The sequence below is a fragment of the Eriocheir sinensis genome, chromosome 2, assembly GCF_024679095.1.
Source record: "Eriocheir sinensis breed Jianghai 21 chromosome 2, ASM2467909v1, whole genome shotgun sequence".
In the NCBI taxonomy this organism is placed as follows: Eukaryota; Metazoa; Arthropoda; class Malacostraca; order Decapoda; family Varunidae; genus Eriocheir; species Eriocheir sinensis.
In genome coordinates this window covers 18707121-18732725 of record NC_066510.1, presented here as the reverse complement: position 1 = coordinate 18732725, position 25605 = coordinate 18707121, and the positions used below count along the sequence as shown (strand labels likewise).

Genomic DNA, 25605 nt, shown 5'->3' with positions numbered 1-25605 from the left:
TGTTCCTGTATACTAAATGGCTCCTCCTCCAGCTCTTTTCTTTTGTTGCTCCTATACCTCTTTTCCTCCCTTCTCTTTTCTTCTTTTTATTGTTACTCCTATACCTCTTTTTCTCCCTTCTCTTTTCTTCTTCTTTTGTAACTTCTCCTATACCTCTTTTCCTCCCTTCTCTTTTCTTCTTCTTATTGTTGCTCCTATACCTCTTTTTCTTCCTCTTTCTCCTTAATTTCTTCCTCCTCCTCCTCCTTTGTTTTCTCTTTCTCCTTGTCCTCCCTGTAGTCGTTGTCGTACCACATTCATTCCCACCTGTTGTATGTCTCTTCCTCCTCCTTTTCCAATAATTATTTCCTCTTCCTCCTCCTCCTCCTCCACCTCCTCGTTGCTACCATTTCATTTCATCTTCGTTACCGTCACCACTCAACAAGAAGTGAAAATCTGTCGTTTCCAAATTTACAACGATTTCTTGATGTGGCTAAGAGAAAATGAAAAGAAGACAAACCACTTTGCGACACACACACACACACACACACACACACACACACACACACTGAAAACACCCGAATATCCAATGTGACAGACGTGTACGACAGCGACTCTTGACGTACCATTACTGCGCCGACGTGCTGACGGAGGCGGAGGAGAGGACACGCGATTATTTCATTATCTCCAAAAAGCAGAGAAAGCGGAGGCGAGGCAGAAGAAAGAAAGGTGTGAAGACAACTTAATAAAAAGAATACCAATAATAATTAACGACGACTCACGGGAGAAGAAGGAAGACACACAAGCGCTTTTAGATCAGAGAGGAAGAGAAAACGACAACGAAAGAAAGAAGAGAATGAAAGAAAAACGAAAGAAGGAAAACCAATATTGACTGATTCACGCTGTTGATTATTAGAGGACAGAGGAAAGGAGAAACGAGGCTCATCTTACATCACTTAACGCCTCGGAGGACACACTTGTCTCTATTTCAGCGGCGCGGGACGAGGAAAGCCTTGACCAACATCCACACACAACGCACCACCGGGAATTATAGTCATTGCTTCAGGGTTCCGGAAACACCCACTACTTCTCATTCTCTTATCCTCCTCCTCATTCTCATATTTCCTTCCCGCGCCTTGCCCTCCTTTTCTAGCTATTTGTAAGCATTTCCCTGCCGCCCCGAGCATCACGCGGCAGGGGGGAGGGGGGGACTTTCCAGGAACCCTCGCACGCGGGCTCACGACACGGGGCGATTCGGTGTCAACGCGAAGGTGGTGACGCAGATGATGCCGCGGCCCAGCATTGGACGAGGAGGCGAGCATCCTGACTGGAGAGACGGCACACACACACACACACACACACACACACTTTGTCTACACTTAACACTAGAATTCTACCTCTTAACTTCCCTGGTCTTACGCTCATTTCCGGACCCGACAGGTTATAGCGATAGGCAAACAAGTGCTACTATAGTTTTTCGGGGAAGTTTTGTGGCATCGGTTCTCCTCATGAATGGCTGGCACGCGAAGGCTGCATCTGGCAACGCGCAAGGTCCCCGACACATATATACAGCGTAGCTCCCACTTTCGGGCTCAGTGCTTTCCTGATCAGGTTGGATAGAGGGTGTTACAGCTCCGCGTGAGACTCGGTTGAGAGAAACTTTTATTCACTTCATTCCTTCCCTCCTCCACGTATGCTGCATGCTGTGGTTGGCGAGAAAAAAAAGTTCCTCGCCTCTTCTTTAGATTCAGAGGGAGTTGGTAAAGACTTGTCGCTCCTATATGAAGGGAAAACATGGAAAAGAGTGTGTGGATGTATTCCTCTAAACACACACGGTCCACGCGGCTACACGGCTTTTAGTTCTCAGCCGTAAGTGTCTCCTGGGTATACTAGAGTGTCGCCGCTGGACTTGTCTGAGGTGTGAGATGATACTTCCCACCATCACTTCTTTTCCTTCCTCCTCGAACATGCACGGGACGAGACACGTGACGGTAAATAAAAGGGAAACACGTCGGGCTTCCTTCTTGTGCTTGGGAGGGGAGGAAATGAGGCTCGCTTGTGATGCAAAGTGGAAGCGAGACGGGCAGAAAGAGTGGATGACGAAGCGAGGGAGGGAGAGGAAGAGAGAGAAAGAGGGAGGTATAGCCAGGTAGGGGCAGACGGGCGGACGGGCAGGCGAGGTGCGTGGGTATGTTGTGAGAGCAAATAGGGAAGCGCACGAACAAGTTTACCTTTGTAGACACGACACGCGGGCCTGATGCCGTGATGCCGTGATGCTGTCCGTCCGTCAGTGTAATCCTCCGTTCCTCCTCCCGCCTCTGACTGAGCTGATGAGGATGATGACGCTGTGCCGGGAAACTCACGGCGCCCCAAGGAAAGAGAGCCTGAATGAATGAATATATTAGGTGCGAGGAGAATGAGATTTGACGTATTTTCAAGTTTACATTTTACTCCTTGTTCCGTCTTTTCTCGGTTTTTCTTTGTCTTGCATTTGTCGAGGCGTGGATTATTGTTTATGTTTTTTTACTTTCTTATTTTCTTTTTCATGCATTGTCGTGTGGAGATCCTATTCAGTATTTTTTCTCTTTCATTCCTTCTATTTTCTTTTCTTTCCTCTGACTTTTATTTTTTAGGGCATCATCTTTTGTCTCTTCTATTTGTTCCCGCTCTTCTCCCTAAATTCTCCTCTCTTTCTTTACTTCCTTATTCTATTCTCTTGTTCTGTTCTCTCCTTTCACCGTCTGTTCTTCCTCCTTTGTCCTCAACACCCGGAGTTTTATTTCAATCATTTCTTTGTTTTGTTTTTATAATGTTTTGTCGTGTAGGAATCTAATAGTCTTCAAGTCTTTCCTTCTTTTTCTCTTTTTCTTTCCTTCACTTTTGACTAACGCATCACATCGTCGGCCATTGACACAACCCTTTGATCTTGCCTCTTGTCCTCCTCTTCTTTCTTCGCTCGTCTTCCTATTTATTCCTCTTTACTTTTCCCCTTTACGCCGAACTCCCCATTATTGCGTTCTCTTCGCCTTTTCTTTTTTTCCTTCGCGCCCTTTTTATCATAGTATATATCCCATTATCATCATCATCATCATCCTCATTACGCGTTTTCCATGTACGTTCCCTTCACCCTCTCTTCTTTATTTCGTACCCTTTTTTCTAACGTTCTCTTCACCCTTTCTTCTTTACTATGAGCCCTTCTTTTTTAACGTTCCCTTCACCCTCTCTTCTTTATTTCGTACCCTTTTTTCTAACGTTCTCTTCACCCTTTCTTCTTTACTATGAGCCGTTCTTTTTTTAACGTTCCCTTCAACCTTTCTTTTTTATTTCGTGCCTTTTTTTCTAACGTTCTCTTCACCCTTTCTTCTTTACTATGAGCCGTTCTTTTTTTAACGTTCCCTTCAACCTTTCTTTTTTATTTCGTGCCTTTTTTTCTAACGTTCTCCTCACCCTTTCTTCTTTATTTCGTACCCTTTTTTCTAACGTTCTCTTCACCCTTTCTTCTTTACTATGAGCCCTTCTTTTTTAACGTTCCCTTCACCCTTTTTTCTTTATTTCGTACCCTTTTTTCTAACGTTCCCTCACCCTTTCTTCTTATTTTGTACCCTTTTCCCTAACGTTCTCTTCACCCTTTCTTCTTCACTATGAGTCCTTCTTTTTCTAACGTTCCCTTCAACCTTTCTTTTTTATTTCGTGCCTTTTTTTCTAACGTTCCTTTCACCCTTTCTTCTTTATTTCGAAACCCTTTTCTCTAACGTTCCATCTACCCTTTTTTCTTTATTTCGTAACCTTTTTTCTAACGTTCTCTTCACCCTTTCTTCTTTACTATGAGCCCTTCCTTTTTTAACGTTCCCTTCACCCTTTCCTCTTTATTTCGTACTCTTTTTCTAACGTTCTCTTCATCCTTTCTTCTTTACTATGAGCCCTTCTATTTTTTTTTAACGTTCCATTCACCCTTTCTTCTCTATTTCGTACCCTTTTCTCTAACGTTCTCTTCACCCTTTCTTCTTTACTATGAGCCCTTCTTTTTTTAACGTTCCTTTCACCCTTTCTTCTTTATTTCGTACCCTTTTTCTAACGTTCTCTTCACCCTTTCGTCTTCACTATGAGCCCTTCTATTTTTTTTAACGTTCCATTCACCCTTTCTTCTCTACTTCGCGTCTTCCGACTTTTTTTCTAAGTTATTTTCACCCTTTTTTTCTTTACTTGGCCGTTCTTCTTTTAACGTTCTTTTCACCCTTTTTTCCTTACTATGAGCCCTTCTTTTTTCAACGTTCTATTCACCTTTTCTTCTCTACTGCGCGTCTTCCGTCTTCTTTTTCTACGTTCTCTTCATCATTTTTTCTTTACTTAGTCTTTCTTTTTTAACGTTCTCTTCACCCTTTCTTCCTTACTTGGCCGTTCCTTTTTAAACATTCTCTTCACCCTTTCTTCTCTGCTTCGCGTCTTCCGTCTTCTTTTTCTACGTTCTCTTCACCATTTTTTCTTTACTTGGCCGTTCTTTTTTAACGTTTTCTTCACCTTTTCTTCCTTACTTGGCCGTTCCTTTTTAACGTTCTCTTCACCCTTTCTTCTCTACTTCGCGTCTTCCGTCTTCTTTTTCTGCGTTCTCTTCACCATTTTTTCTTTACTTGGCCGTTCTTTTTTTAACGTTTTTTTCACCTTTTCTTCCTTACTTGGCCGTTTCTTTTTAACGTTCTCTTCACCCTTTCTTCTCTACTTCGCGTCTTCCGTCTTCTTTTTCTACGTTCTCTTCACCCTTTCTTCCTTACTTGGCCGTTCCTTTTTTTACGTTATCTTCACCCTTTCTCCTTTACTTCCCGCCCTTCTATGTTTACGTTCTCTTCACCCTTTCTTTTCTTACGTTCTCTTCACTCTTTCTTCTTTACTTCGTGCCCTCCATTTTTACGTTCTCTTCACCCTTTCTTCTTTACATCGCGTTCCCCTTTTCTTTACGTTCTCTTCATACTTTCTTCACTACTCCCCGCCCTTCTTTATTTATGTTCTTGTCACCCTTTCTTCTTAACTCCGCGATTTTTTTACGTTCCATTCACCGTGTCTTCTTTATTTCGTGTCATCCACTTTTACGTTCTCTTCAACCTTTCTTCTTTACTAGGCGTTCCCCTTTTCTTTACGTTCTCATCACTCTTTCTTTATTACTCCGCTCCCTTTTTCTTACGTTCTCTTCACCCTGTCTTCTTTACTTCGCGTTCCCCTTTTCTTTACGTTCCATTCACCCTTTCTTCTCTACTTGCCGTTCCTTTTATAACGTTCTCTTCAACCTTTATTTTTTTACTTCACCCTTTCTTTTTTACACTGTAGCCTTATTTTCTTCGTTCTCTTCATCCTATCTTATTGACTTTGTGCCATTTTCTTTACATTCTCTTCTTCCTTTCTTCTTTCCTTCGCGGTTTCTGTATTTTTTATGTTCTCTTCATCCTTTCGTTTTATCTCGTGTCTTCTTCTTTACGTTCTCTTCACCGTTTCTTCTTTATCTCTTATCTTCTTTACGTTCTCTTCACCCTTTCTTCTTTATCTCTTATCTTCTTTACGTTCTCTTCACCCTTTCTTCTTTATCTCTTATCTTCTTTACGTTCTCTTCACCCTTTCTTCTTTATCTCTTATTTTCTGTACGTTCTCTTCACCCTTTCTTCTTTACTCCTCGCCCTTCTATTTTTACGTTCTCCTCACCCTTTCTTATCTTCTTTACGTTCTCTTCACCCTTTCTTCTTTATCTCTTATCTTCTTTACGTTCTCTTCACCCTTTCTTCTTTACTCCTCGCCCTTCTATTTTTACGTTCTCCTCACCCTTTCTTCTTTATCTCTTACCTTCTTTACCTTCTCTTCACCCTTTCTTCTCCACTCCTCGCCCTGCAATTTTTACGTTCTCCTCATTCTTTTCTTTCCTTCGCGGCCTTTTTATTCGCTTTTTTTATTTCCTCGTCTGCTTTCAATGCGCTGTCAGAGAAAAAATATAATTCCTTCTTTTATGGCGTGATAATTTTCTTGTCGGCTGTTTGTGTTTGGGTCTTCCTTTTTATCGCCTCTGTCATAATGTTCTTCGCTGTCTTCTTTTTCTCCTTTTTTTGTTCTTTTTGCTTCGTTCATCCTGTACCATTACCTTTTTTTTTTCTTTCTTCTCTCTCTCTTTTGTCGCTTCGTTCCAAAGTTTTTTAATTTGAATGCGAACTCACTCACTCTCTCTCTCTCTCTCTCTCTCTCTCTCTCTCTCTCTCTCTCTCTCTCTCTCTCTCTCTCTCTCTCTCTCTCTCTCTCTAACATCAAACGAAAAAACAATATTCGTTTGTCGCTATTCAATAAGATTTTTGTTAGTTTCATACGGAGAGTTTTTTTTTTCATCATTATCTTTGCTCTTCCTTCTTTTTTTCGTTCTTTAATAAGTGTTTTTCTTGTTTAATTTATAGGCTTCATTTTTTTGTTTTTCTTTGCCTTCCATCTGCTCGCTAATTCCTCTGATCCTCCCCAAGGCTCCTCCCTTTTTCAATATATATTTTTGTTTCATGTTCTCTCTCTCTCTCTCTCTCTCTCTCTCTCTCTCTCTCTCTCTCTCTCTCTCTCTCTCTCTCTCTCTCTCTCTCTCTCCAAGACAAAGCATTTATTGTCACTCTTTTACTTAATGACTGTCTCGTCGCTTCATCTCTCTTCCCTCCTCCTCCTCCTCCTCCTATCACGCACTTTCCTGCCTGTCACTCAATTACCGCCTGAATATTACTTTGTTTACATTTTTCTGCCTCGCTTATTGTTGTTTAAATCTTGATAGTGACATCGCCTTCAGACTTCACAGCTTTATTACAACCTCGCTTCCCCTTCCTTCACGCCAGCTAATATTAATGCTGTATTGGATTTCTGCAGCGCCCCCTCCCTCCCTCCATCCCTCATCTCTCTCTCTCTCTCTCTCTCTCTCTCTCTCTCTCTCTCTCTCTCTCTCTCTCTCTCTCTCTCTCTCTCTCTCTCTCTCTCTCTCGCTTAAATTATTTTTTACACGTATCTTTCGTTTTCAGATAATATTTTTTCTTCTTTCTGTTGACAGCTGTGTTTACTTATTTTTTTTTTTTAGCTGCCTGTCTACGTGTATGTATTTTCATTTTTACCAACGTGTGTGTGTGTGTGTGTGTGTGTGTGTGTGTGTGTGTATCTCTTTGTGCTTTTTCAATTTCTGTATAAAAGCCATTGCTACACACACACACACACACACACAGTGACCTCCTCTCTCTCTCTCTCTCTCTCTCTCTCTCTCTCTCTCTCTCTCTCTCTCTCTCTCTCTCTCTCTCTCTCTCTCTCTCTCTCTCTCTCTAACACAATCGCAGCCACAGACAGCGAAGACAAAAGAAAAGTCAACACGTTATAGATTGAGCCGACCATCCCGCGTCTCCTTCGGGGCTAATAAGAGTCTTTCCTTAAGTGGAGGTCCTCGGATTGGGTCAGCCGGAGCGGAGCCGGGACTCTATACTTCCAACGCTAGGCCTGTCGGGCGGGGCGGAGGCGGTGTGTAGCGGGGTGGGAGCGAGGGGAGGCGGGGCGGGGCGGCGGCGGCGAGAGGAGAGAAATGAGAGTAAGATAAATTAGGGGAAAAAAGGCTGAGAAAGTTTTAAGGAGGAGATGAGCAGCGAATGGTTGATGTAATGGCTGTTAGGAGTAGTTAGTGACGAGAGAGAGAGAGAGAGAGTCATCGTTGTCGTGGATTCATTATTGCATCATATGTTTTAATTGTCAAACCGTTTTTTATAATTGTTTTCATCATTGCAGAGAGAGAGAGAGAAACGGGTTAAACCAGGCGACGACGCAATAAAATTATGGAATGGATGACAATCTGGACTGCCTCAACCTTCTGCTACTTCTCCTCCTCCTCCTCCTGGTCTTCCTCTTATATCTCCTCTCTCTGACTTCTCTCTTCTATATGCCCAGTTTCTTCTCTCACCACCCTCTTCCTCCTCCCCCTTCTCCTCCTGGTCTTCCTCTTATACCTCCTCTTCCTGACTCCTTTCTTGTATATGTCCAATTTCTTCCCTCTCACCATCTCTTCCTCCTTTCTTATTTCTCCGCCTGTTACACCGCCACAATAGGACACAAAGGAAAACACGACACCGCTCCGAAGAGAATACCACATCGCGTCGCATTCAGCCAAACCCTCGAGTAAGGGGTTTCTTTTTCTTATTCTTATCCTCCAGCGCCTTCTTCGACACATTTTGACCCCGCTCCTCGTGTCTACATACGTGCTCCGCCTCGTCACTGGTAACACACGTAGCGGCACGTTCCTTCCTCTCGCTACGTGTTGTCATTCCCTCTCTACGTTTCCTTCTTTGAATTAGACGAAAAAATATATAAAATCAATGCGGTATCTTAGGATTTTCATGAGCGTGCCCCGTCCACACATCCACACACACACACACACACACACACACACACACACACACACACACACACACACACACACACACACACACACACAGGTAGAAGCAGCAGCACCTTGCGGTAATACCTGTAATTAAAGCCAAGCCTCTCGGTCAGCCTCACCTGTTGACCAGCCGCCAAGAGAGGAGGAGGAGGAGGAGGAGGAGGAGGAGGAGGAGGAGGAGGACTACAAGGGTTTATGTTGTATTATCATCTAGTCATCTGAGAAGAAGGGAGAAGAAGAGACGAGAAGGGAAGGGAAGGGAAGGGATGAGAAGGTAAGAGAAGGAAGGAGAGGAAAGGGGAGGGAAGGGAAGGGAAAGGGAAGGAAGAGACGAGAAGGGAAAGGAAGGGGAGAGGAGGGAAAAAAAAGTAAGAGAAGCAAAGCGAAGGGAAGAGAAGGGGAAGGGAAAACGAAAAGGACGTGAGAGGAAGGGAAGGAAAGGTGAAGGGAGGGGAAGTAAAGGGAGGGAAAGTAAAGAGAAGGGAAGGGAAAGGAAGGGAGGGGACGGGCAGGGAAGGGAAGCGAGGGGAAGGAAACATGAACTACAAACAGTGATGCAAAGAAACTGTGAAAGAGCGAGATTGCGTCATTCATTTAAGGAGAACGATGAGAAAACTTGAGGAAATAAGAATGAAGGTTTGTGACATTCCAAGAAGTGACGTGTGTGTGTGTGTGTGTGTGTGTGTGTGTGTGTGTGTGTGTGTGTGTGTGTGTGTGTGTGTTTACCTCTTTCCACCAATTTTACTTGTTTTAGTACGAATTTTATAGGACTGCCATCAAGCCATCACATATCGAGTATATTTCAACACGCATTTTATCATTTAATTCACAAACTATATAAGTGCACTTCCGACATATACGATTCCATTCGGTAAAACATTCTAGGGTTGAAATGAAAGTCAAATTAAAGTGTCAGGAAAATAATTGGCGGGAGTATATCTGTATGAACGTGAGAGATGAGGATATGTGTGTGTGTGTGTGTGTGTGTGTGTGTGTGTGTGTGTGTGTGTGTGTGTGTGTGCGCGAGTGTATGATTGGAAATGTGTGTGTTTGCGTGTCTATGTATGTGTGTGTGTGTGTGTGTGTGTGTGTGTGTGTGATTGCAAGTGTGTGAGTGTGTTTGCGTGTTTATGAGTGTGTGTGCGTGTGATTGCAAGTGTGTGATTGTGTTTGCGTGTTTATATATGTGTGTGTGTGTGTGTGTGTGTGTGTGTGTGTGTGTGTGTGTGTGTGTGTGTGTGTGTGTGTGTGTGTGTGTGTGTGTGTGTGTGTGTGCGCGTGTGATTGCAAGTGTGTGAGTGTGTTTGCGTGTTCGTGTGTGTGGGGGAGAGCATCGGGCACGCGCGTGGGCCTCTAAATGTGAAAGAAAGAAGAGGAAGAGGAAGAGGAAGAGGCAGGAGGAGGAAGTGCACCTCGTTGTGGCCATCGCCGGTGATCCGAGGGGCGGCGCCGCGGGGCAGGGGGGACACAGCGGCGGCTCGGTTCACAGCTTTAATGTTGCGCCCCCGTTTACTTCCTGCCCTTGTGATGATACATGCACCCTTTGTTTACCTCACGCCACACCAACACACACTCCTGCAGACACACATTCATAACCAAAACAGCTACACACATTTCCCTTTTAGATTTCTTTAAATTTGCTCCCCTGTTTACTTCCTGCCCTCATGATGATGTGTGCACTCTTTGTTTACCTCACGCCACACCAACACACACTCCTGCAGATACACATTCATAACCAAAACAGCTACATGCATTTCCCTTTTAGATTTCTTTAATGTTGCGCCCTTGTTTATTTTCTGCCCTTGGGATAATGTGTGCACTCTTTGTTTACCTCGCACCACACCAACACACACTCCTGCAGACACACATTCATAACCAAAACAGCTACACACATTTCCCTTTTAGATTTCTTTAAAGTTGCTCCCCTGTTTACTTCCTGCCCTCATGATGATGTGTGCACTCTTTGTTTACCTCGCACCACACGAACACACACTCCTGCAGATACACATTCATAACCAAAACAGCTACATGCATTTCCCTTTTAGATTTCTTTAATGTTGCTCCCCTGTTTACCTCCTGCCCTTGTGATGATACATGCACCCTTTGTTTACCTCGCACCACACCAACACACACTCCTGCAGATAAACATTCATAACCAAAACAGCTACATACATTTCCCTTTTAGATTTCCTCAATGTTGCGCCCTTGTTTATCTTCTGCCCTTGGGATAATGTGTGTACCCTTTGTTTACGTTCTGCCACACAAACACCCCCACACACACACACACATTCATAACCTTAACATCTGTACATATTTCCCTTTTAGATTTCTTTAATGTAGCACCCCTGTTTACTGCTGTCACTCAGATGTTGAAAGGGCTCTTGCGTATATCTTCTGCCACACAAACACACAAACACACACCTGCACCCTACACATTCAACCTACACACTTGAATACGTATATACTTTAGATTTCTTTAATATAGCGTCCGATTATACGCCTGCCGCAGATATAGTAAGCGCCTTTGGTTATCTCCATCTACACAAACACACACAATCACGCAGATACACTTCCATGGCCTAAACACCTCAACATAATATCCACTGTAGATTCATTTAATTTTGATCCCTCTGTTACTTTCTGCTACACGAACACACGCACGCACAAACCCACTCATGACCTAAACACCGATATACAAATCCACTGAAGTTTCCCCTTTGATGCACCACCTGTGTTTGCCTCTTGCCGCACAAACACACACGCACACGCACGCACATGCACACTCATGACCTAAACATCAATATACAAATCATCTTAAGTTTCCCCTTTGATGCAACGCCTGTGTTTACTTGCCACACAAACACACACGTACAAGCACGCACATACACACTCATTTCCTAAACATCAATATATAAATCAATATATAAATCCCTTTGATGCAACGCCTGTGTTTACTTGCCATACAAACACACACACACGCACGCACATACACACTCATTTCCTAAACACCGATATACAAATCCCGTAAGTTTCCCCTTTGATGAACCACCTGTGTTTGCCCCTTGCCACACACACACACACACACACACACACACACACACACACACACACACACACACAAACACACACACACACGCACGAACATACACACTCATAACCTAGACACTTGTATATACAATTCCCCTTAAGTTACACCTTCATATGCAGCGCCCCTTGCTTAGCTATTGCCACACAAGAAACAGATTCACATATACACATTCAATACCTAAAAATATATATATCCATTTTAATTATTTTTGAAGACACCTTTAATGTAGCTCTTCCTAACCTTACCTTATATAAACACACTCGTACATTTACATATTCTTTTCTACCCTCCAAAAAAAAAAAAAGTAATTCAGCTTATAATTATTCGCGCACACTCACAAAAAAAAAAAACATCACACCTGCACACATGTTTTGGATTTAATTATTCTTATGTCTTTGTTTTTTTTTTCTCTGCCGATTTCCACGCACGCAATCACAAGTCAAACACGTCTCTATATTATTTTTTGTTCTATATCCATACCTGTAACGACACCAAGACAACGAGAATAAGAAAGTAATAACACACACACACACACACACACACACACACACACACACACACACACACACACACACTCACACACACCGCTTAATTAACCCCACATTCCACACACTTATAGAGATAATTTACGGCCGCGCCAAGTGATTTCTGATAATCCCTATAATTGCCCTTCGAGGAGAATTATAACAAACACCTCCAGGAGAGAAAATTCCGCCTGACGACACGCATTCCTTCACGGCTCAACGCTACCCCTCCCCCCCTTCCCCCCCTCCCCGTCCTTTAATCTGAGTCATCGTTGCCAGACCATCGTATTCATCGCATTGTATTTACAGTTTTTTGAGAGTGAACTAATGCAAAAGGACATCAGTAGTTAACCATTTCAGCGGCAACTATAAATGAGTCTGGGTATCACGGTGGAGGAGTCAGTTTTGAGGGTCGGAAAACGGCAAAATATAAGATTATCCAGATTTCCGTATTCTCCGCTTTTCTATTTACCTTTTTTTTGACAGTTAACTAATGCAAAAAGACACCAGTAGTTAACCATTTCAAGCGACAACTATAAATGAGTCTAGGCATTGGGGTGGAAGAGTCAGTTTTGGGGGTCGGAAAACAGCAAAAAATAAGATTCCCCAGCTTCTACACTTTTCTATTTACCGTTTTCTGACAGTTAACTAATGCAAAAAGACACCAGTAGTTAACCATTTCAACGGTAACTATAAATGAGTCTAGGTATTACGGTGCAGAAGTCAATTTCTGGGTCGGAATCAGCAAATATAAGAGGCAGTGTGGGACAATCTGGCAGCGTCGATCCTGACACCTGCGCCGATAGCTTTACCTGTTGATTATAAACTGGTGGTCTGGAAGCCGTAATCATTTTAGGAGGTGATACTTTTCTTTTGCGGAGATAATGATATACTTTGGACGCTCAGGAAGGACTTATTAATCTCTCAAGTTCCAGTTTCTTACACCGCCAATGATGTAGTTCTTGCTTTCTTACTTCGTTCAAGTGATAGTGATTAATCCGTCTGTTTTCGGGTTGTTATACTGGGTTGTTATAGTACCAGTAATACACTTTTTGGACTTTCGCTCGGAACTCTCAGTTCCAGTTTTCAAGTGATAGTGATTAATCCGTCTGTTTTCGGGTTGTTATACTGGGTTGTTATAGTACCAGTAATACACTTTTTGGACGCTCAGGAATGACTTATTAATCTCTCAAGTTCCAGTTTCTTAGTGTCAATGATGTAGTTCTTGCTTTCTTCCTTCGTTCAAGTGATAGTGATTAATCCGTCTGTTTTCGGGTTGTTATAGTAGCAGTAATACACTTTTTGGACGTTCAGGAAGGACTTGTTAATCTCTCAAGTTCCAGTTTCTTAGTGTCAATGATGTAGTTCTTGCTTTCTTCCTTCGTTCAAGTGATAGTGATTAATCCGTCTGTTTTCGGGTTGTTATACTGGGAGTAATACACTTTTTGGACGCTCAGGAATGACTTATTAATCTATCAAGTTTCAGTTTCTTACAGCGTCAATGATAAGTTTTTCTTTCTGCCTTCGTTCAAATGATAGCGATTAATCCGTCTGTTCTCAGCTTGTTAGAATGGCAGTAATACACTTTTTAAGACTGAGTAGGAGTAACAGTTTTTTTTTGTTGTTGCTGTTGTTTCCTTTGTTTCATTCAGTATTTTTTCCTCCTGTGTAGTGTAAAACCATTATATTTTTGGGCATCTCAACTTTTTAAGGTGAAAATTTATGAACTTCTCTGGTTAAAAATGGAGTAACAGGTCTCTTAGTTTCCATTCCTTCTTCAGTTCTTTCCTTGATCCTGTACAATGTGGAACTATATAAATTTTTGGAACTCCATCTTATTGGGGTGACAAACATGCATTTTTTTTCTTTCAAGGAGTAATTTTTAAGTTACTAGTTTTCTTCCTTTGATAATTTCCTTTACCGTCTACAAAGTTCTATTTTTAGCCGAACAGTTCACCCGCAAATCAATACAGTGTGAGTTTGTCTTTGTTATTTGAAGGAAAGTTATCGGCCTTAACTCAGTCCACACACACACACACACACACACACACACGATAAGTTATGAGGCGTGTAACACATTCCAATTCAAATATTAATTAACTTTGAGGCAGATAGAACATAACATAAGAACATAGGGAGACTGCAAGAGGCCTAATAGCATACACAAGACAGCTCCAGATCCCCCCCACAGCCATCTGTCATCCTCGTCCATGTAGCTATCCAGTCTACTCTTAATTAAAACAAGTTACCGTCCCTGCACTCACTATGTCATTGCTGAGTCTATTCCACTCCCCCACCACCCTATTACTAAACCAATGCTTGCCTATTTCCCTCCTAAATCTATACTATTCTAATTTAAATCCATTACTGTGTGTTCTATCCTGCTGGTTAATTCTCAGTACTTTGCTTATATCGCCTTTGTTGTAACCCTTGACACATTTGAACACTTCCATCAGATCTCCCCGTACTCTTCGTCTTTCTAGAGAATGTAAGCTGATATGTTTTAGCCTATCTTGATATGGGAGGTTCCTCAGCCCCTGAATCATCTTGGTCATCCTCCTCTGAACTGATTCTAGCAAGATGATGTCCATTCTGTAGTGTGGGCACCAAAACTGGACAGCATAATCTAAGTGTGGCCTAACTAATGCTAAATAGTCTGAGGATGACCTCTGCACTTTTGTTGGTTACTGTCCTGTTAATAAAGCCTAATACCCTGTTGGCCCTATTCCTCGCACTAATACATTGTTTCCTTAGTTTTAGGTCAGAATTCACTAACACTCCCAAATCCCTTTCACACTCTGATCTACCTATCGCTGTGGAGTCTAAACTATACCCGTGTACGCTACACTTGGTGATGTTAAAATTCATCTCCCATTTCTCTGACCAAGCTGACAGTTTGTTGAGATCCTCCTGCAGTGCTATAGCATCCTACTTTGTCCTAACAGTGCGTCCTATTTTGGTGTCATCTGCAAATTTACCTACGTCACTAGTTATCCCATTGTCTATGTCATTGATGTAGACAATGAATAAAAGCGGGCCTAAAACTGAACCTTGAGGAACCCCACTGGTAACATTACCCCACTCGGATTTTTTACCGTTAATGGTAACCCTCTGTTTCATGTTGCTAATCCACGCCTTAATCCAATCAAAAACCTTCCCTTCTATTTCATGAGCCCTGACTTTATTTAACAGTCTCTGGTGAGGTACCTTATCGAAGGCCTTACTAAAATCAAGATAAACTACATCATTGCTCTCATTATTGTCAGCTGCCTCGTATACTCTATTGTAAAAGGATAAAAGATTAGTGAGGCAGGACTTTCCTTTAATAAACCTATGCTGTGAGTCGTGAATTAAATTGTCTGTCAATATGGTCCCAAATACTATCTGCTATTATTGACTCAAGCATTTTACCCGTAACTGACGTCAAATTGATCAGCCTATGGTTTTGCATAGAAAATTTGTCACCCTTCTTAAATATTGGAATAACGTGTGCCTGCCTCCATGAAACAGGCACCATCCCTGTGTCTAGTGACTTCCTAAAAACTTCTGTTAGCTGCCCACTGATTTCAGTTTTACATTCCTTTAATATCCTGGGGAAAATTTCGTTTTGTTTTGTATCGCTTCATAGGTCCTCCTTGGCTCTTCTTTACACTTAGATACTTCACTACCCACTCTTAGTTACTTAACTGCGTACACTTATATACTTATATACTGCCTCTACTCACCCTAAAGTGTCTGTAGAAGCCAGGCACACCGAAGCTTGCATCCCTGGACAGCGGACACAGCTTTTTGGGATTAATAGACTCAAGACTCAAGACTCAAGGGAGTGAACCACAGGGGATCAGGGCGGCGCGGGGGAGGCACTCAGAGGACAAGTGTTTCCGCTCCAAGCTTCGTGATCAGACGGAATTAAATGATTGTAATGATGTGTGGGTGTAAAGGTCACGCGGGTGGTCACGAGAGGGACTACTGGCTCATAAAAAACAACAAAAAAAAAACACGTAGTCAGAAAAATGATAACACGTAGAGGAGAGGACAGGAAACTGATAACACATAGAGGAAAGGACCGGAAACTGATAACACATAGAGGAAAGGACCGGAAACTGATAACACGTAGAGGAGAGGACCGGAAACTGATAACACATAGAGGAAAGGAACGGAAACTGATAACACATAGAGGAAAGGACCGGAAACTGATAACACATAGAGGAAAGGACCGGAAACTGATAACACATAGAGGAAAGGACCGGAAACTGATAACACATAGAGGAAAGGACCGGAAACTGATAACACATAGAGGAAAGGACCGGAAACTGATAACACGTAGAGGAAAGGACCGGAAACTGATAACACATAGAGGAAAGGACCGGAAACTGATAACACATAGAGGAAAGGACCGGAAACTGATAACACATAGAGGAAAGGACCGGAAACTGATAACACATAGAGGAAAGGACCGGAAACTGATAACACATAGAGGAAAGGACCGGAAACTGATAACACATAGAGGAGAGGGCCGGCAGGGAACACGGACACGGAGATAGATAGATAGATAGATAGATAGGCAGATAGATAGATAGATAGATAGAGATAGAGAGAGAGAGAGAGAGAGAGAGAGAGAGAGAGAGAGAGAGAGAGAGAGAGAGAGAGAGAGAGAGAGAGAGAGAGAGAGAGAGAGAGAGAGAGAGAGAGAGAGAGAACCCATACTGAATCTTGAACCCATCTTCCTTCCTTGTAACAGCAAACACCTTATAATTAACATACAGGTAGCCTTATATACACAGGTACAGGCAGTCTCTGGTTCTCTGCTGATCCCTGCTGAATACCTGTGTTTGGCTCTTAATTACACAGGTGGGCTCGTGAGGAGGGTGCAGAGTCTGGGTAAGGAGCAGACAAGGCTTGGGCTGAATCATTATGTTGGATTTAGGGCTGCTTGGCTCTCTTTTTCTTTCTCTTTCTTTCTCTCTCTCTATTTCTTTCTTTCTCTTTCTCCTTTTCTATTTCTTTCTTTTCTTCCTTCTTTTCTTTCTTATTCCTCTTTTCCTCTCTCTATCTCTTTCCTGACAGACCAAAACACGAGAGAGAGAGAGAGAGAGAGAGAGAGAGAGAGAGAGAGAGAGAGAGAGAGAGAGAGAGAGAGAATTAAGTCGGCAAATTAACGGCGTGTGCGCGCAAAGAATGATTAATGACGTCAGCTGAGGCATCAATGTCAGCCTGCTGTTATCGTTGAGTCAGGCAGTGTTGTTATTGTTGTTGTTGTGGTGGTGGTGGTGGTGGTGGAGGTAGTGGGAAGGGATTGATGTAAGCCGTATAATAATGATGATGATGATGATGATGGTGATTACTTGTAGCAGTGGTAGTAGTAGTATGTTTATAGTATATAGTAGTAGTAGTAGTAGTAGTAGTAGCAATAGTAGCAATAGTAGTAGTAAAAGTAATAGTGGTAGTAGATGTAGTAGATTAAGTAACAGTAGTAATAATTGTTTCTGTTGTTGTTGTTGATGTTGCTTTAGAATAATAATGGAATTGTAGAAAAATATGAAAATCCATCACCAACCTTCTCAATAGGGGTCGTAGTAAGCAGTCGTAGCAGCCGACCTCTTCTCCACGGGACGACCATTCCTGAAAAGCAAGATACACAGAAATAGGTAAATAAACCCATATCTCGTCCCCTGCCTCGCCGGGGGACGCAGACTCAGGGCGGTCAAATAAACACGATGATTCGATACCATAACGACACCCCTCACTGCTTCTTTTCTTTGTATCTCCTTCCTCTTTTCCTTCTTTGGTTTTGTATTTGAATTTTTCTTGTTTTCCTTCTTGTCCTTGTTCCTGTTCTTCTTCTTGTTCTTCCTTTTTTTCCCCTTCATTTATTCTTTTTGTTCTTGCTCTTTCTTCCCCTTCTTTTATTTCTTCTTCATTTTCTTTTACTTCTTCTTGTTCTTTCTCTCCCTCTCCTTCTTGTTCTTGTTTTTCATCTTTTACTTCTTCTTGTTCTTCTTGTCCTTTCTCTTCTTCTTCTTCTTCTTCTTCTTCTTCTTCTTCTCCTCCTCGCTGTCCTTCTCCTCCTCCTTCTTTTATATCATGCCGTTGTCGAGGAGCCAAAGATTGTTCTAATGAAATGAAAAACGCCTTTATAGCACGACGCATGACATAATGGTCCTCTCTCTCTCTCTCTCTCTCTCTCTCTCTCTCTCTCTCTCTCAGTCCAAGTGTGGGCGCAACCATTTCTGTTTCCATTTTTCCTCTCCCGCCAGTGTTACCAATTTGCCGGCCAGCTCGTTTGCGCGGCGAGGGAGAGAAGAAGTGGAGGAAGGAGAGAGAGAGAGAGAGAGAGAGAGAGAGAGAGAGAGAGAGAGAGAGAGAGCGCTGAAGTCCATTTGCTTTATTCACTCTTTCGGCCAATTTACTCTGAATTACGTAACGCTGTGTGTGTGTGTGTGTGTGTGTGTGTGTGTGTGTGTGTGTGTGTGTGTGTGTGTGTGTGTGTGTGTGTGTGTGTGTGTGTGTGTGTGTGTGTGTGTGTGTGTGTGTGTGTGTGACCTTTTAAAGAGCCGATCATATACAATTTCGGACATTTTTACACTAAACGATATTATGTTTTGATTTTTATTTGTTGTAACTGGGCATGTCTGTCTATTTAGCTGTCTATCTGTCTGTTGGTTTATCTCTGTCTCTGTCTGTCTGTCTGTTTCTCTCTCTGACTGTGCATCTTTCCGTCTCTCTGTCTGTCTTTCTATTTGTCAGTCTCTCTGCCAGCTTGAATGTATGTCAATTTATGTGTCTGTCTGTTTCTTTATCTCTCTACTTGCCCGTCTGTGTCTGTCTGTCTATCTTCCTGTCTAGCTATCTGTCTGTTTCTCTGTTTTTCTGTTGTCTGTTATTCATTGTCGGTCTGTGTGCTTGTTCGGCTTTCTGCGTGTTTGTCTTTCATGTTTGTTTGTTAGTCTGTCCACACATCTGTTTGTTTGTATGCCCTTCCGTCGGGTTCTTAGAAAATGGCGGTCTCTCTCTCTCTCTCTCTCTCTCTCTCTCTCTCTCTCTCTCTCTCTCTCTCTCTCTCTCTCTCTTCCCTTTAAACACATAAAAAATAATTGACTGTATAGCTTCGTTGATTCACTTTGACTGCGAGTGTGGTTGTTTTGAAGGAGGAGGAGGAGGAGGAGGAGGAAGAGGAGGAGGAGGAGGAGGAGGAAACTAATGGCTTTGACGGAAATGATAAGGAGTCTCTTTGCTGAATATTAATATTATTGCTGTCACTATTCATTCACCTGTTCCTTATTATTATTATTATTATTATTATTATTATTATTATCATTATCATTATTATTATTATCATCATCAGAATCATTATTACAATACCCACTGCGATAATTTTAATGAACGAACAAAGGTGAGGTTCTTTAAAATAAGGTTAATATTTCTAAGGTACCACGAAAATGAAGCGAAGGGAAAGAGAGGAGGAACAAGAAAGATGGGGAGGAGAAGGTGAAGTAACAGAAGAACAAGGAGGAGGAATAAACGATGAAAGAAGGAGTGGAAGAAGGAGGAAGAGAAAGAGGGGATGGAAGACACAGAAGTTAAGTGAGGAGGAGAGGGAATGGGAAAGGCAGGGGAGAGGTATCAACACTTATATTTGCGAGTTTACACCATCTTTTGTTTATCCGAGCCATTTCATAAGTTGGCAGCCGGCCGTAAAGCGTGTGTGTGTGTGTGTGTGTGTGTGTGTGTGTGTGTGTGTGTGTGTGTGTGTGTGTAACGGTAATCCCCCCTTGTAGCTCCCGAGACAAACAAGCATTTTCCTTTTCCTGACACTAATCCTCGGCGGGGCATAATGTGAGGAGGAAGCCTTTGCCTCCCCCTTTTTTTCTCCTCCTTTATTCCCTTTTCCTTCTTTCCCCTTTATGGCTGCGCTTCTTCACATCTTTCGCTTTCTTCTTCCACGTGTTTGGCCTACTCTACTTTCATCTTTGCTCCTGTTCTAACTTCTCTCGAGCTATTTCCTCTTTTTCTCTTCCTCTCCTTCCGTCTCCGTTGCTATTTCCTCATATTCTCTCTCTCTCTCTCTCTCTCTCTCTCTCTCTCTCTCTCTCTCTCGGAATGAGACAAAGAGGGTGTTTCATTTCTCGTCGGTGATGTCGTCCAGTCTGGCACCTGATGGCCGTTTGATGAACGACCACAGAACTCAACCAGCTGGCCACGCACCATGGAGTCCCCAACTAGGCGAGTCTCGAACTCATCCTCCATGGTGTCTGCCAGCACCTGGAACCTATTGAAGGTAGAGGAGGTCCAGTAAATCCTTTGTTGCCTGCTTCCGGGTTTCTCCATTCTTACAGGTTGAACCTGAACCCACATCCTGTGAAGCAGCAGAGGAGGAAGCGTTAAGGGGCAGGCTGGAAGTTGTCCTGAGGCAGGCTGGGAGTTGTGAGCCCAGAAGCAGGCTGGGGTTAGCCTGTGAGGCAGGTTGGGGGTCAGCCTGTGAGGCAGGCTGGCGGTTTTTCTGTGAGGCAGGCATGGGGGTTAGCTCAGAGGCAAGGGGTTAGCCTGTGCAGGCTGGGGTTAACCCAGAGGCAGGCTGGGGAGAGGGCACAGTCTCGGTGGAGGGCCTTCCACCATCGATGGTGGAGTCACTGCCACATTAGTTAAAAACAAATTCTGAAGGGCTGGCAAATTTCTTTTCAAGATCATTGTGCTTGACTTCCATTCAGTCACAGCCTTCTGAAGATGTAATCTTGAACGCAGAGGCGGCAAGTTTTACTCAGCTGGAAGAACTGGAGCTGCAAAAACGTCCGGGGACAATTGGCCACGCACTTATGGTTCTGAAGGTATTGTTAGAAATTGAAGCGAGTTAACAGTTTGGGCAAATATTAAAAGCGCTTTGAAATAACTTAAATTGTGACCATAAATTGAATTGTATAAAAATTGTGCATGGAAATTAGATACTGCTGTGTTAGATGCCTCCAACACTGGGAGTTCGCTCCACAGGGTCTTGAAAACGCCTCAAAGACCAACCGCTTGTCCTGAGCCTCGGTCACGAGAGAGACTTTCACAACCCGGCGCTTTTCAGCCATTGTCCTCGGAAGTTTTGTCCCATAGAACGGGGCCGGCGTAGTCAGTCACAGAGCAGAGCTGGCAAGGAGGAGAGGAACCAGCAATTCGTTCCCACTTTCCGAAACGTCTTACCCAACTCTCAAGCGACCCTTTCTGAGACCTGGCCAGTGGCACCTGTCACCAGGTGTTCTCCACCAACTCTAGAGAGGATCAGACGCCCTTCCTGAGAGACCAAAAAACTGAAATATTCCTTGAGTATAAGAAAACCCTCAGAAACTCCAACTAGAAGCCGGGAGGTGCAACTCAAATGGCCCACGGAAGACATCTCTTTCAGGAGAAACAAGAACCAGCTGTTGGTGCAGAATAGGGATGGGAGTACCGTCGATAGAGGGGAGGACGGGGAGCTCACACGACAACTGGTTCCAGGGAGGCTTTTTAGTGTAGAAGTCGCCACACCTCTACACCGCAGGCCTAAATAATTAGGCACGTCCAGCTGACTAGAACCCTGGAACTCCAGCCATTGTCTCATAAAGAGATCCTCTGCCTGCAGTCCAATCCACCACTGCTGCTGCCCAGAGGCTTCACCGTGACCCTGGCACGGGAGACAGATCAGGTATTACACACCTTGTCCAAGAGTGACCTGAGACTATGCAGGGCAGGGGAACGTCTAGTTCCCTGAGGTGAAAACACCACCTGCATACCTGGAGGAGGAAAGAAAAGAGCAGGATGAATGGAAGAGGAGGAGGAGGAGGAGGAGGAGGAGAAGGGAAAGAGCAGGATGATAAGGAAGAGGAGGAGGAGGAGGAGGAGGTGAGGGAAAAGAGCAGGATGATAAGGAAAGAGGAGGAGGAAGAGGAAGGAGGGGCAGGAGGAGGAGGAGGAGGAAGAGGAAGAGGAAGGAGGAGGGATGAAATAGGTGAGCATACAAGAAGAAGAAGAAGAACCAAAATAAAGAAAAAGAAGAAAACAAACAAAACAGAAGACAAAGAAGAACAAAAGAATGTGTGATAGAGATAAATTTTCCATTGTGTGAACAAACATAAAAAAGGAGTGGAGTTTATGGTTTCCTGAATAGTACTCTTGGTGGATAGGAGGAAGAGGATGTGAGGTAACAGACCCATATTTTCAGCCGCTTTGGGCTCCCTACAACCACTGTTTCCCAAGCCCACAGAAGAGTCGGGTTCCCAGGCGTGTTTTTGTCACGTTCATGATGCAGAAGCCTTGACACAACCATCACCAGGCTCATAACACTACCCATGGAAATACCAACACAACAGTTAATACCAATAGTTAACCAACATCACTCATTTATCACTATGCTGTCCGAATTCCTTATGCAAGAGTTAACCAGCATCACCATTCTTTAATTCATCCTTACTGTCCAAATTACTGTCCAAACTCTTATGCAAGAGTTGACCAGCATTTTCACTCATTCATCCCTATACTGTCCAAAAGGCGATCAGAAGTGGAATAGGACCTTTAATAAACAGCGACGGTGCACTAGTGACTGACAGCCAACACGTTGCAAACCTATTAAATAATTACTTTTCCTCGGTGTTTAATAATAACAGTCCTCCCACCACCACCACCAACACCAGTACTAATGTAAATCCCGAGCATGCATTGTCTAACTTTGAAATAAAACCCGATGAAGTCCTTAAAGCCCTCAAATCACTTAAAACAAATAAAGTCGTGGATCTGATAAAGTATATACATCTATGCTGAAAGAAACAAAGAGCGAAATACTCTCCTCACTCACAACCGTATTCAATATGTCCTTGGGACAAGGCATTGTCTCTTCAGATTGGAAAAAGGCTAACGTGACACCGATTTTTAAGAAAGGAGACAAAAGTACCAGGTAATTACAGGCCCATTAGTCTAACTTCGGTTGTAGGTAAGCTACTTGAGGGCATAATTAGAGACAAAATTGTGAGTTACCTTGAAAGCCACTCATTAATTGGGGACTCACAACATGGCTTCCGAAACAAAAGATCCTGCCTATCAAATCTATTAACGACCTCTTCACTGTTTATGACGTAACCAAATCACTGGACGTAGTCTATCTTGATTTCCAGAAAGCGTTTGATAAAGTCCCGCATCATAAATTACTTTACAAATTAAAACAAATAGGTATTGACGGTCAGGTAAACCAATGGATCGCGAATTGGTTGAGCAACAGACAACAAAGAGTAGTGATTGACGGATTTAACTCAGAGTGGGCGCCTGTCACTAGTGGCGTCCCTCAGGGCTCGGTTCTTGGCCCAGTGCTCTTCATTATTTACATCAACGACGTGGATGTTGGACTCAATAACCGCATTAGTAAATTTGCAGACGACACAAAGATTGGTAACTCGGTTCTCACTGACGAAGACAGGCAAAGCCTCCAAGAGGATTTGCACAAAATTTCAACTTGGTCGGATAGATGGGAGATGCCCTTTAACGTAGACAAGTGCCAGGTCCTTCAAGTTGGAACGAGGAATAAAAGTTTGATTACGAAATGCGCGGCGTTAAACTCAAAAGCGTTCAATGCGTCAAGGACTTGGGGGTCAAAATCGCGTCAAACCTCAAATTCTCACAGCAATGCATCGATGCAGCAAATAAAGCGAACAGAATGTTGGGCTTCATTAAAAGAAACTTTTTATTTAAGAATAAAGATGTAATACTCCCGCTCTACAACAGTTTAGTCAGACCCCACTTGGAATATGCGGTACAGTTTTGGTCTCCTCACCATGCAAAGGATATTGCTAAATTAGAAGGTGTTCAGCGTCGGGCAACGAAAATTATCCCTTCCTTGCGCAACAAATCCTACGAAGAAAGGCTTTCTACCCTTAACATGTTCTCTCTTGAGAAACGTCGCCTCCGAGGAAAACTGATCGAATGTTTTAAAATACTTAATGGTTTCACGAATGTAGACAGATCAACATTGTTTATGATCGATGACACTTTGCGCACGAGGAACAATGGCGTAAAACTCAGATGTAGACAAGTAAATTCAGACTGCACCAAATTTTTCTTCACCAACGTTGTAGTGCGAGAATGGAATAAGCTTCCACCGTCAGTGGTCCAGTGTAACACGATTGACTCCTTCAAAAATAAGCTCGACCGTCACTTCCTTCAACTTAATATCAACTAGAGTAGAAATGCAACGTTTTGGAGTCTTCTGATTAATGTAAAATCACTTAGGTTTAGGGACGGACCGCCAAGTCTGGACCGTGGGGTCTGTGTGGTCTGATTTTCTATGTAAATCTATGTAAATCTCTCTCTCTCTCTCTCTCTGTTTCTGGCTCTTAATTTTTTTTTTTTTGCTTTACTTTTGATATGTTCCTGGAATCCATTAGTCTCCCATGCCAACTTTCTTTTCGCTCTATCTTATGTCCTTAAAAGATTTCATTGTCTCTTACTTTTCCTTTCCTTTCTTTCTTCCTTTCTTTCTCTTATGTCTCTTCGTTCCATTTTTTTTTTTTTCAATTTTAGGATCTTCAATTCCTTTGCTATTTTCCTTTTTTCTCTTCAGTTTTAGTGCATTCAAGTGTCTTTTTATCCTCTTCATGCTCTCATTGTCTCCATTTATCTTTACCTTTCTCAACCTCATCTTCTAACATTTTCTAACATTTTCTCAACCTCATTTTCTAACATTTTCTCAACCTCATCTTCTTCAAACATTTTCTAACATTTTCTAACATTGGTCTACCATTCCTGTGTGTTGCTTGTCCCATATATCCCTAACCTTTCTCAACTTCATCTTCCAACCTTCTTCTGCTATCTCCCGTAAGGTCCTTGTCCTCTTCCTTTACCTTCCTCAACCTCAGTCTCTATCATCGTCCCCTCTATCTCTTTTTCTGTAAGCTCTGTGTCACCAGTTTCCTTTCCTTCCCCAACGTCACTCTTCCAACGTTCTTTTTCCATTCCATACTCTTCTTTTCCTCAGTTTCCCTTACCCTCTCCAACGTCAGTCTCTTTCATAATCCCCTCTACCGTTTACCGTAAGCTCTTTGTCCTCAGTTTCCCCTATCTTTTCCGATCTCACTCTCTTGAAACGACCCTCTATCATTCCCTTGTTCTTTTCGTCAACCGTTTCCTTTACCTTAATTCCCCAACCTCAATCTCTTCCATTGTCTCCTCTAATAGTATCGCAAGCTTCTAGTCCTCAGTTTTCTTTGCCTATTCCAATCTCACTGTCTTAAAGCGACCCTCTATCATACCCATGCTCTCTTCGTCAACCGTTTCCTTTATTTTCTCCAATATCAGTCTCTTCCATTTTCTCTTCAATCATTACCGAAAGCTTCAAGTCCACAGTTTTCCTCACCTTTTACAATCTCACTCTCTTTGAATTAACGACCCTCTATCATTCCCTTGTTCTCTTCGTCAACCGTTTCCTTTACTTTCTCCAATATAAGTCTCTTCCATTGTCTCTTCTATCATTACCGAAAGCTTCAAGTCCACAGTTTTCCTCGCGTTTTACAATCTCACTCTCTTTGAATTAACGACCCTCTATCATTCCCTTGTTCTCTTCGTCAACCGTTTCCTTTACTTTCTCCAATATAAGTCTC

The 25605-nt window shown here is 42.8% G+C and overlaps 1 protein-coding gene across 1 annotated transcript in view; it reads left to right on the top strand.

Annotated features, from left to right (window-relative positions):
* Positions 1–1251: 1251 nt before the first annotated feature.
* The window catches only part of LOC127000769 (growth hormone secretagogue receptor type 1-like), a gene marked incomplete at its 3' end in the record, with an annotated part of 26799 nt that continues 2445 nt past the window's right edge, over positions 1252–25605 (top strand). The window contains exon 1 of the mRNA XM_050864808.1: positions 1252–1627. The remainder of the gene's footprint in view (positions 1628–25605) is intronic.